At 36.5% G+C, this 10,943-nt stretch overlaps 1 pseudogene; it reads left to right on the forward strand.

The window, feature by feature from the left end:
- Window positions 1-3,000: 3,000 nt before the first annotated feature.
- Window positions 3,001-4,209, forward strand: LOC123233553 (annotated as a pseudogene).
- The last annotated feature ends 6,734 nt before the right edge of the window (window positions 4,210-10,943 follow it).

The raw sequence follows: 10,943 nt of genomic DNA on the forward strand, positions 1-10,943 counted from the left end.
TAACCCAGGAGATGAACAGAAAAACTTAAATCCCCAGAAGTCTTCCATGCAGGGAAAAATTCTTCCCATGTCTAACTAGAAGTGACATTTTACATGTACCTTCAACAACAAACAGCAGAGAAGGATCTGGAATGAGAGATACAATGTGGCTCACTAGTTAAAGATCTAACCAGTTACTTTTTGCTTCAGAATCTAATCCCGATGTTCTCCCTATAACACTGAGCAAGTCAGTGTCTCTTAAAAAATTATTTTTAAATTGATATCTTTTGCTTTTATATGGCTAAGACTTCCCCGGTGCCCACCTCTCCCTCCCAGAGAGCCAACCCTTATAATAAAGAATTTTTTAAGGAAGGAAAATGAAAACAATTCAATATAATTGTCAACCAAGCCTTCTTTCTCTTTTCCACGAAGAAAGGACAGTGGAATAATACCAAGCTTGTAAAATTTCCACGAAGAGGATAAGATATTTCATTATTTAAGGAATTGAAAACACATTTTCCAAGTGTTTCATTAATTTATAATTTGATTGTTTTATTTACACATTTTAATATGTTATTAACAGATATAATGTATATAACAATCTGTGATTACTTTTTGTGTTTTTAGTACTTAGGAAATGGCAAATGTACTTTTTGTTTGAAAACAAAAGCAAATCAAATAACCAATTATTCTATCTATTCTTATATAAAGACATCAAAAAAGATAAATAGACCTAAACTCTGATATGTGTACCCAGTCAGTAAAATAATTTTAAAAAACAAAGATATAGCCAAACACTATGAAAATAGCTATATGTGGATAAACATTTCAGAGGCATTCGTTCAAGGCTTTGTGTCCAGAATTGGGACAAAGAATCAATGTATTCATTTTTTTCAACTCTTACCTTCTGTCTTAGGATCAATACTGCATATTGGTTCTGAGGGAAAAGAGCAGTAAGGGCAAGGCAACAGGGGTTAAGTGACTTGCCCAGGGTCACACAGCTAGGAAGTATCTGAGGCCCAGGGCCTCCTGTCTCTGGGCCTGACTCAATCTACTGAGCCACCTAGTTGCCTCTTATATGTATATGTTTTGAAAATATATGGCTTTATAAAAAAGCAAAAACTTATAAATACTCATTAAATTCCATGGATTTAACAGGTATTTATTAAAACCAAACATTTGTTCAGAATTAAAGGCATCTATAAACGACATAAAAATAGAAAATTAGTCCCTGTTAATGAAGTTCATGTGAAGGAATAATGCTAATAGCTAACAGTAACACTATGAGAAATTCAAGAATAGAGTTGGGATTTCAGGGACTTAGCCAACATTATTAAGTGCCTGCTACATGCAGGATAACCACAGAATTCTGCACATAGTAGGTTCTTAACAAAGCTTGTCAGATTCTAATGGTACTTAGAGTTGGCAAAGACTTAAAGCATCATCTAGTCCTGCCATTTTATAGATTAGGAAAACAAAGCTTGGGAAAAGGAAGTCCACAGCCAAGGTTACACAGCTATCAAGTAAGTCCAATCTGGATTTGAAATCATCCTTGCTGGCTCTAGCTGCCATGCTGTGTCATAGAGCACTATTTGGAACCAGAGGACTTGTGTGGTTTTTTTGTTTGTTTGTTTGTTTTTTAAATCAGATTTGGATGAATTTCAATTTCTCTTTGGGTTTCTAAAACTTTTTGAAATACAGCTTAAGTATTCCATCTGGAAAATAAACTCTGTTATTTTTTCCAGTGGGAAAAAAATTGACTTTACTAATAAATAGATCCCTTAACTAAAATGTAATTCTCTCAACCAAATCTGAAAACAAAAAAGAAAGCTATCCCAGGTTCTCGTGGTAACTTCACATAGCCATCTTCTTTAGAAATATTAAGCTCCCAACCAGTAGATTGTAAAGTTCTCACTCCATTAAATTCTAAAACAGCAAAAACAAATGACCCATCTCCAAGAGCATCATATTTCTGGAGGGCGGCGTGATTTGGAATCTTCCTTAAATCCGAACACTCCATTAGGTTCAGTTAGGAAGAACAGTACCCAGCTTTGAGAGACAATTTACACATATCTCACAGACAACAACATTCTTGAATTGGCAGCAAGGATTTTAGTTACACCAGAGCAGAAAGTAATGCTTTCTAGTGCTTGGTGGAAACACTCATTCGGAAGTGAAGTGGGTGAGGGTGGGTGGTTGGGTGGTTGGGTGGGGTGGGGGTGGTGGTCATAAAAACTGAGGATTATTTTAGTTAGCCTTTCGGAATAGATAAATGTAAGTGTTTAACTTTTTGGAGTTGGGGGTTGGAGAAAAGACAAGGCAGAGGGAAAGCTTGGGAGTAAAAGGTCTATGATTTTTCCAGGGTTAGGAATTCATAAATAACAATGGTCTTGTAAGAAGGACAGAAGCTTTAGGGTTAACCTTTCTGCACATTTGTGAATAACCTATTGACCCAGGAAGATATCTTCCTCCAGGTGATTTGTTGATCTCCTGTGGCTTTTTGTTGTTGGCTCCCTGCATCAATTATTTCTATAGAAAAAAAATACTGCCATCAAGTCTGTTAAAAAAATAAAAGCCTAAACTAAAAAAGGATATACATATAATAAAATAATAAGAGAATAAAACATGGATTATTTTTAAAAATATATTTGATTAATTTCTTTTGTTAGTCATCTTTTTATCACCATATATGGCACCTGTGGCTATATTTTCTGCCTTACCAAAAGAAGGACAGGATGCCTGACCTCCTAGAGAATGAAGATATAGTTGCCCAACTTCCAGAAGAAGGATGTACTTCCAGAAGAAGGCGAGGCTGTTATTTAACTCCCTCTCAAGTGAATTCATACAATCTAGCTCTTTTGCATAAGGCATAAGTACCTGTCAGCTGAAAAGCTCAGAATCTCAGACCATATTGGGTGTGTCTGTAGACCACTGGCTTGTGTGATTTGTACCCTCATGATAAATTCAGATTTACTCAGATCTTTGCCCAGCCTTTTTCTTTTATAAACCACAGTCAGAAAAATGGTAACCATGGAAGTACTAAAGGCCTGTAAGAAACTATGAAGGTAAAACGAAAGAAGTCTATGAATTATTGAATAGTAGTTGAAAAAAAAATCTTGGTCCTAAAGGCCAGATTACAATACAGCTAGAAAAAAATCACTTGGAAAGAAAAGCTATAATCTCAACAAAATTACCAGTTGCATTTTCAAGTTGTAATAGGAAGCAAGTACCAAAACTACTTTTTCAAAGCATAGTAACACAGCTTTCATTGCTCCTTAATGTGAAATAATTCCAATTGAATGGTTATATAGAAGAATTGCAATTAGTTCTTTTCTCAAAAGAAATCTTAGTGTCAAAAAATGATCCAAGTTCTACCCGCCAGAAGTGGAGTTGTTTTATAAGGACGATGGCAAAAATGACCACCACCACAGTGGTAGAAAAAACAGCTCATTGCTGTGAAGTGGTGCTTTGCTGGACTTAGCATGAGTTGGACTGAAGTGAATATCATGAGTCATTCCACACATGCTATTTCTGAAATACTGAAACAATCCTGGTTACCTCAGCACGATATATTGGTTGACATGAAGATTAAATTCGGTGTTAATGTATCTACCTTAGAAATTGTTCTTGATAATGTTATTGATGATGATTCCGGGTGGCTCCGGCCATGTGCTGATCCAACCCAATAGAAAGACAAGCAGTCATACTGGGACCTTAAAGAAGGCCTCCAGATGGTAAGGAAAAACTTTGAAAGGGTTGCAGAAAGTGTGGAGTTGCTTCAAAAAATGTAAAGTTGTGGTATGGACGGGCTCAACTTCTGACTTTGGTCACTACGGAAAAAATTAAGAAGGTTTATGGAAACTATAGCCTTCTCTGTGAACTTTTAGTAACATTTGCCCATAAAAGACCAGATAAAACTTTAGAGATTAAATCAGAGTATGAAGGAGATGGCGTTCCTACTGAATTTATGGCTGAGGTTGGCAGAAGCACTGGCATTGGCAGAAACAGAAGTGTTACTGAGTAACACTGCATATCTAGCAGCCAATTACCTGACTATGGAATTCAGGAAATATGGAGTCTCACTTTGAATGCCTAATGGTCTTCCCAGTTCAATTATACTTATTACTTGTGGGAGCAGCTCAATTTGTAGTCCAGATATTTGGATTAAAAAACCATTTCATATGGACTAAACTTTGAGCAAGCATATTAAGCACATATGTAGGCATATAAGAAAACGAGAATGCAATTTATAAGAAGAATGCTGAGCATTTTAAAAAAGCAGAGAACAAAAAGATTCTAATTTAGCTTCAAAGACTATTATAGATCAGACAAGATAAGAGATGATTCTAAACAAATCATGGGAAAATGCTAATAACATTTCTTACTTGAGGTTTTAAAAAAAGAAATCACAGGTCTGGTCACAACACCCAGTTTTTTAAAAGGTGTGTTTCTTTTCTTCATTAATGCCAATACATGGGTAGAAATCACTGACACTCTCACAGGTAAGTATTAAAAAGACTTCAGTTTTAGATTACTTCATTACTGATTACTGTATAAAATAAAGTTTTTACTTATTTTCAATTTCTGTTTTAAAAGAAATCAAACACTAAATTTTGACAGATTATATCATGAAGAGGTAGCTGATTAGCCTTTTATAGAAAATCATCTGAAAATTTTAATGTAATAAAACCCCAAGGTATAAAACTCCTTTTTTCTTTAAAAGTGTTAATTTTGGAGAGTTCCCTGAAAGGGATTTATCATTACTAAATAAATGCTGGGGAAATATTTTTTCTCAGTAAAAAAATCAAAGTGGGGGTGGGGCAGTTAGATGGCTCAGTTAGGCGGCTCAGTGGATTGAGAGCCAGGCCCAGAGATGGGAGGTCCTAGGTTCAAATCTGGCCTCAGATACTTCCCAGCTGTGTGACCCTGGGCAAGTCACTTGACCCCCATTGCTTACCCTTACCACTCTTCTGCGTTGGAACCAATATACAGTTTTGATTCCAAGACAGGAGGTAAGGGTTTATTTATTTATTTATTTTTTATTTTAAACCCTTAACTTCTGTGTATTGACTTATAGGTGGAAGATTGGTAAGATTTTATTCCTATAATAACCCTTGGAAATAGGTGCTGCCTTCATTTTGTAGATGAGGAAACTGAGGTAGATATAGGTTAATTGAATTTCCTAGGGTCATACAGCTAGTTGATGTGTAAAGCCAGATTTGAGCTTGGGTCTTCTTTATACCAAGTCCAGGGCTCTTTCCCCTACCCCAACCTTATTAACCAGATTTAACAAATTAAATGTCAGCACTGAAGAACATGATGCTGTTTGCTGGGGAAGACACAGAATTTACATAAATGAGGATATCTGTCCTCTCAGTGTTTGTAGTCTAATAGGGAAACAACAGCAGAGAAAAAAGAATAACCCGCACTAATGTAGCCAAGACTAGAAGGAAAGCCATAAATTGGGGGGGGGGGGAGGATTTATAGACAGTTTCTCAGATAGAGATCTCCTGTCTAAAATATACAGAGAATTTTGCCAGATATAGATATAAGGTGAGCCATTCCCCAATTGATGCATATCAAAAGATATGAAAAGACAGTTTTTAGATAAAGAAATCAAAGCTATATATTATTATATGAAAAAATACTCTAAATCAGTGACGGGCAAACTTTTTAAAGAGGGGGGCCAAAGGAAAGGTAATGCTCATCTGTCAGTCTGTTTCTAAGGCAACTCTTTCCAAGTTTCATTGTACTGTATCCTACTCATTGTATTCGTCTGATTAGGAATAATGTCCCGTGGCCAGATAGAACATTTCAGGGGTCCGCATTTGGCCCACAGGCAGTAGTTTGCCCATCACTGCTCTAAATCATTCATTAGAGAAATGCAAATTAAAACAACTTCATCTCACACTCATGCGATTGGCTAACATAAAAGGGCAAAATGACCAATGTTGGAGGAGATTTAGAAAAATGGGGACACTAATACACTGTTGGTGGAACTGTGAACAGATCCTACCATTTTGAAGAGCAATCTGGAATTATGCTCTAAAGGTTACAAATCTGTGTATACCTTTAAACCCAGCAATACTACTATTAGGTTTATTTACTAAGGTGATGAGGGAAAAAGGAAAAGAACCTGCTTTCTTTGTGGTAGCAAAGAGCTGTAAATTAAAGAGATGCTCATCAATTGGATAATGGCTAAACAAATTATAGCATATGATTGTGATAGAACACTACTTTGAGGTAAGAAATGATGAATGAGTTAATTTTGGAAAAACATGGAAAGACCGACAGGAAATTGGGAAGAACAAAATGAGCAGAACCAATAGAACATTATTTACAACAACAGAAATATTGTTTGAAGAATGAGTTATGTATATCCACCTCCAGAAAAAGAACTGATAAATAGAAACATAGTAAGACATATTTTTATATATACAGATATCCTTTTATCAAATGATGCCTTCTTCAATGGAGTTAGGTAAGGATGGAGGTATGGAATTTGCAGGGTGTTTCACTATAATAAATTAATTAATTAAAAAGAAAGAACGATGCACAATATTATATGGGAAGTACATTTTAAAAAACAGTAAAAAACATACTATATCAGGGTCCACAGGAAAATTCTCTAGTTATTGAAGAGGCTAATGTTTTTCTTGGTAAACCCCATTCAAATAATCAAACTGTAGATTCAAAGACATTCAGATAATGAGTTCTCATGTTAATAACTACTTCATGTAATTTGTGACATGCCACATTTTAGTGTAAACATTGTTGCTTTAGTCATACCTAACTTCATGATTTGGGTTTTTCTTGGCAAAGGTATTTCTCCAACTCCTTTTACAAATGAGGTAACTGAGGCAAACAGCATTAAGTGAGTTGCCTAGCATCTCACACAGTAAGGGTTTGAGGTTAGATTTGTACTCAGGTCTTCCTGACTTTAGGCTTGGTGTTTTATACATTGTACCACCTGGTTGTCCCATGAGTTTGAATAGGCGGTAACATATTAAAAATGACAAACTATTTTCAAGAAAAAGGTATTATTAAAAAGTTGTATGCCTGGAAAAGGAGGTGGGCAAGTCATGTAATGGAAACGGAGCATGAGAGATGGCCAGTCACAGAGCTATCTAAGTACTGTTAAGAGACCTAGAAAAAAAAGTCCCGATCATTAATTGGATCCCAATGGAGGATTTATGGGAAGATATGGAAAAGGAGATAAAGAAGATGAGAAGATGTAGATGAATTATGTTCTGCATATTACAGTGAGTACCTACGACAGTGCGATCACGGATCCATTGAAGCAATGGAGTTATGTAAAATATCCTATTAATGGTCTTACATTTTTTTTGGTTATAAATGGTTTTGAATATATAACTTCATTTTATCCTAAAAACAACACTGTGAATTTAGTCATCTCTTTAGCATTCCCATTTTACAGATGAGGAAATTGAGTCCCAAAGTCCCCTAGCTAGGGAATGATACCTATGAGTCTGGTACTTGAACCCAAAATTTCTGACTCCAAGTTCAGCCACCTTTCTAGTATATAGTGCTGATAAAAATAATTACTTGAAAACTCATGGGGGCAGCTAGGTAGCACAGTGGATGAATGCCAGTCCTGGAGATGGGAGGACCTGGGCTCAAATCAGGCCTCAGATATTTCCTAGCTGTATTACCCTAGGCAAGTTCACTTAATCCTGATTGCTTAGCCCTTGCCATTCTTCTGTCTTAGAATTGATACTGAGACAGAATACTAAAAAAGAAAAAGAAGTCATTGCTTCACCTAAAAGAATACTTTAGAACTATTCCAGGATTTGGGATTGGGGCTGAATCTGTGACTTCATTGACTTAGGGAACTTGCAGCTGATAAAATTCCTCCTACCATCCCAGGGTACCCTCTCTGCAACTTAGAATCCCACAAGAGTTGGCTAGAGCACTGAGAAGTTAAGTAACTTGCCTGGGGACATAGTATTTTCGGGGAGGTGGGATTTGAACCCAAGTCTCCCTGGCTAGCTTTTTATCCACTTGACTATACTAATGCTGTTGCTATAGCATAATAAACCCCAGGGGGCTGTCTACCTTGTCTCTTAAAACACTTGTCCTCAGTGGTGGGTCCTGTCCTGGCCTTGCCTCATCTATCCTTACCTGAGTACATAGGTAAAGCATCCCCATCCCCATCATTCTGCCTAGAGATCACCTTGCTTATCTAATCTACCTGCTGTGTTTCCTCCAGGTGACCCTCCAGTTTCTTTTCTAGTCTTTGAATTTCAGTGATTTTCAATTGATCCAGTACAACCAACTGTTCTTACTCATTTTCTCACTGATATATGACTGGATTAAGAAGAGTGAGTGAGTGCATGGGTAAATCCCTGTCTGTCTATAAATAGGCATTATAACATCTAGATAAAAAAAGAGAGAGAGAAATGAATTATTTGCGTGCTTTTGTTTATAATAATCATCTGAACACTGGTAAAAAGCTCAAAGATCTTTCACTTTTGATCTGGATCCTGGGGCTTATAGGCATTCCACATTTTGATAAAATTGAGTCCAACAATTTTAACGAATATTTTTTTCAGTCATTTTTCTGTCAGTCTTTGTAACTCCATTTGAGGTTTTCTTGGCAAAGATACTCTAGTAGTCTGCCATTTCCTCCTCCAGCTCCTTTTACAGATGAAGACCTGAGGGGAACAGTTTGGTGAAGTGACTTGGCCAGGGTTACACAGCTAATAAGTGTCTGAGACCCTTTTTGAACTCAGAAAGATGTCTTTTTGATTCTAGGCCCACCAGCCACTCCATCCCCTGCGCCACCTAGCTGCCTCTGAGATAATAAGAGCAATAACCTAATCAGGTTTTTATAAGCCTAAAGATATACTTTAAGTGCTTTGCAAACTGGAAAATGATATGTTGGGAATTATTATTATTGTTATTGTTATTATTATTATTATTCCTTCCACACTCATAGAGATGGCAGCACTCCTTGCCTTCTCATTTTGTCCTATTCTTATTTAGATAGTTTTATAATTTAAATCTTTTCATACATTTTCCATAGGGAATCTACCCCAAAAGCTGGAGGCTTTGCTCTCTTTTTTATAATATTTTTGACCACCAATGATCACTTTGGCTACAGACTGCTTCTTGCTCTGTGGTCAGATACTTCTGGCTGGATGACAGCTTTTATACCATCATCCTGGGTAGGAGTTGTAACATTGAGATTCTTTCTAGTAAAATACAAAAATTACAGATTAAAATGCACTCATATTCCCTCAAAAGCTGAATGAAACAATAATCAGTGGACCAAAGTTGGCCACTCATTTTCATGCATGTAGTTATACTGGAAACAAAATTCCAATAGCTCCTCTTCTCTGAGAGGCCCAAACACACACTCCCTTCCTCTTAATTCTCATGAAAGGGCCATTAAAGAGTTTGTTTATGGCTTCACCAAAATCAGCATCTAGTTCAAAGAACAAAAAAAAAAAAAAAAAAAAAAAAGAGGTCAAAACAGTACAAGACTTTCCAAAAGTTTCACATTGTTGGCTATGTGGTCTACACAAATGGAAATAGTATTAAAGTTGAGATCTGCATCATAATTGAACCTCCAGATTTCCATTTACAAAAGAAGGATGTAGTCAATAAGGACAAATAACAGCAAGGGAGCCAAAGAGAAGCTTTTAACAAACTTCCACCCTACCCCCACCCAACGATGGCTACTCACATCCATTTCAGCATAATCACCAAAGATATGATCATGTTTGATGTTTAGGCAATGCTATAAGGAGTCAAAGAAAAGCTCATCTGGGATTTTTCCCCCCTCGGATATGAATCACTGATAAATATCTACAATTGCATCTTTTCATACTTTTCATTCATTCTTCAAAAGCAAAAGCCATTTAAGTTAAAGTGTTTCCCCCTGCCCTCCACAAAGAAAAGGTTTCTTTTTTTTTTTTTTAAGAAGAAAAAGGATGAAAACAGGAGCAAAAAGAAATTTGACATAAATAAAAGAAATTAAGTCAGTGATAATGTCTATGCTTCATTTTAACCAGGCTGCCCTGTCCTGCTGGGTTGGCCATAATACTCTATCACAAGCTCGGTTCGGGTCTCCTGCTGGGTGGCTAATTAAAACAATTATAAAGACAAAGGAGGTATCAATGGCATTCCCAGAAGCAAACAAAGAGATAAAGCATTGAAGATTTAAATTATCAATGGCTGATCTCTTCAGTCTGGTTCTGAAGAGGTTTCAGGTCCCCGGGATGCCTAACTCATCTCTTCTCTCAGTTTCTGTTTGGTTAAGTGGAGATCTCTTCTGTGACCATTTTGAAATCATTCACTTTATAGATGTCAACAATGAAATTTTGATAAAAACGAACTGGTCATCCACTGTCATGGGGCACTGGAGCTGAATTTTTGATATTGGGTTTAATGGTAAAATTCCCAAAATGTCATTTTTTACTTTTTCTTTTGCCAAGGAGACCTTTATCAGCAAAGTGTAAATTGCCTTGGTGATGTGGCTGGCCCACCACAAATTTTAGGCACGAATTCAGAGAAAGATGTAACGTTGAAATTAAAGTGAAACTTTCAGGTAAAAATAAACAAACAAAAGTCTAAACTTCTATGCCATTGACTGTTGACAAATTGAAGACAATAAAACAAAAATAACGTGTAGAGCCCTACTTTGATATTTAAAAAGAAAAAAATAAAAGATGCTTGTGAAGGCGTTTTTTTTATCCTACCCAAGATGGATTGCCTTCTTATACCCATTAAAATGGCAACTTTAATTCTAAGGCTTTGCAGACCAGAGGGAAGGCATTTATTCCATCTCTTTCACACTGAAAGCAACACTCAGTTCTGTCACAACCACCAGCCAGCGGCTGCATAAATGAGTTTGGGAGCCTCTTATTATGTTAAAGATTTTCCAAAGGGTGGTAACCTGAAAGCCACAGGCTAGTTTGCACACAGGGAAATGTCAGGCA

This window comes from Gracilinanus agilis, chromosome 2 (genome assembly GCF_016433145.1).
Source record: "Gracilinanus agilis isolate LMUSP501 chromosome 2, AgileGrace, whole genome shotgun sequence".
In the NCBI taxonomy this organism is placed as follows: Eukaryota; Metazoa; Chordata; class Mammalia; order Didelphimorphia; family Didelphidae; genus Gracilinanus; species Gracilinanus agilis.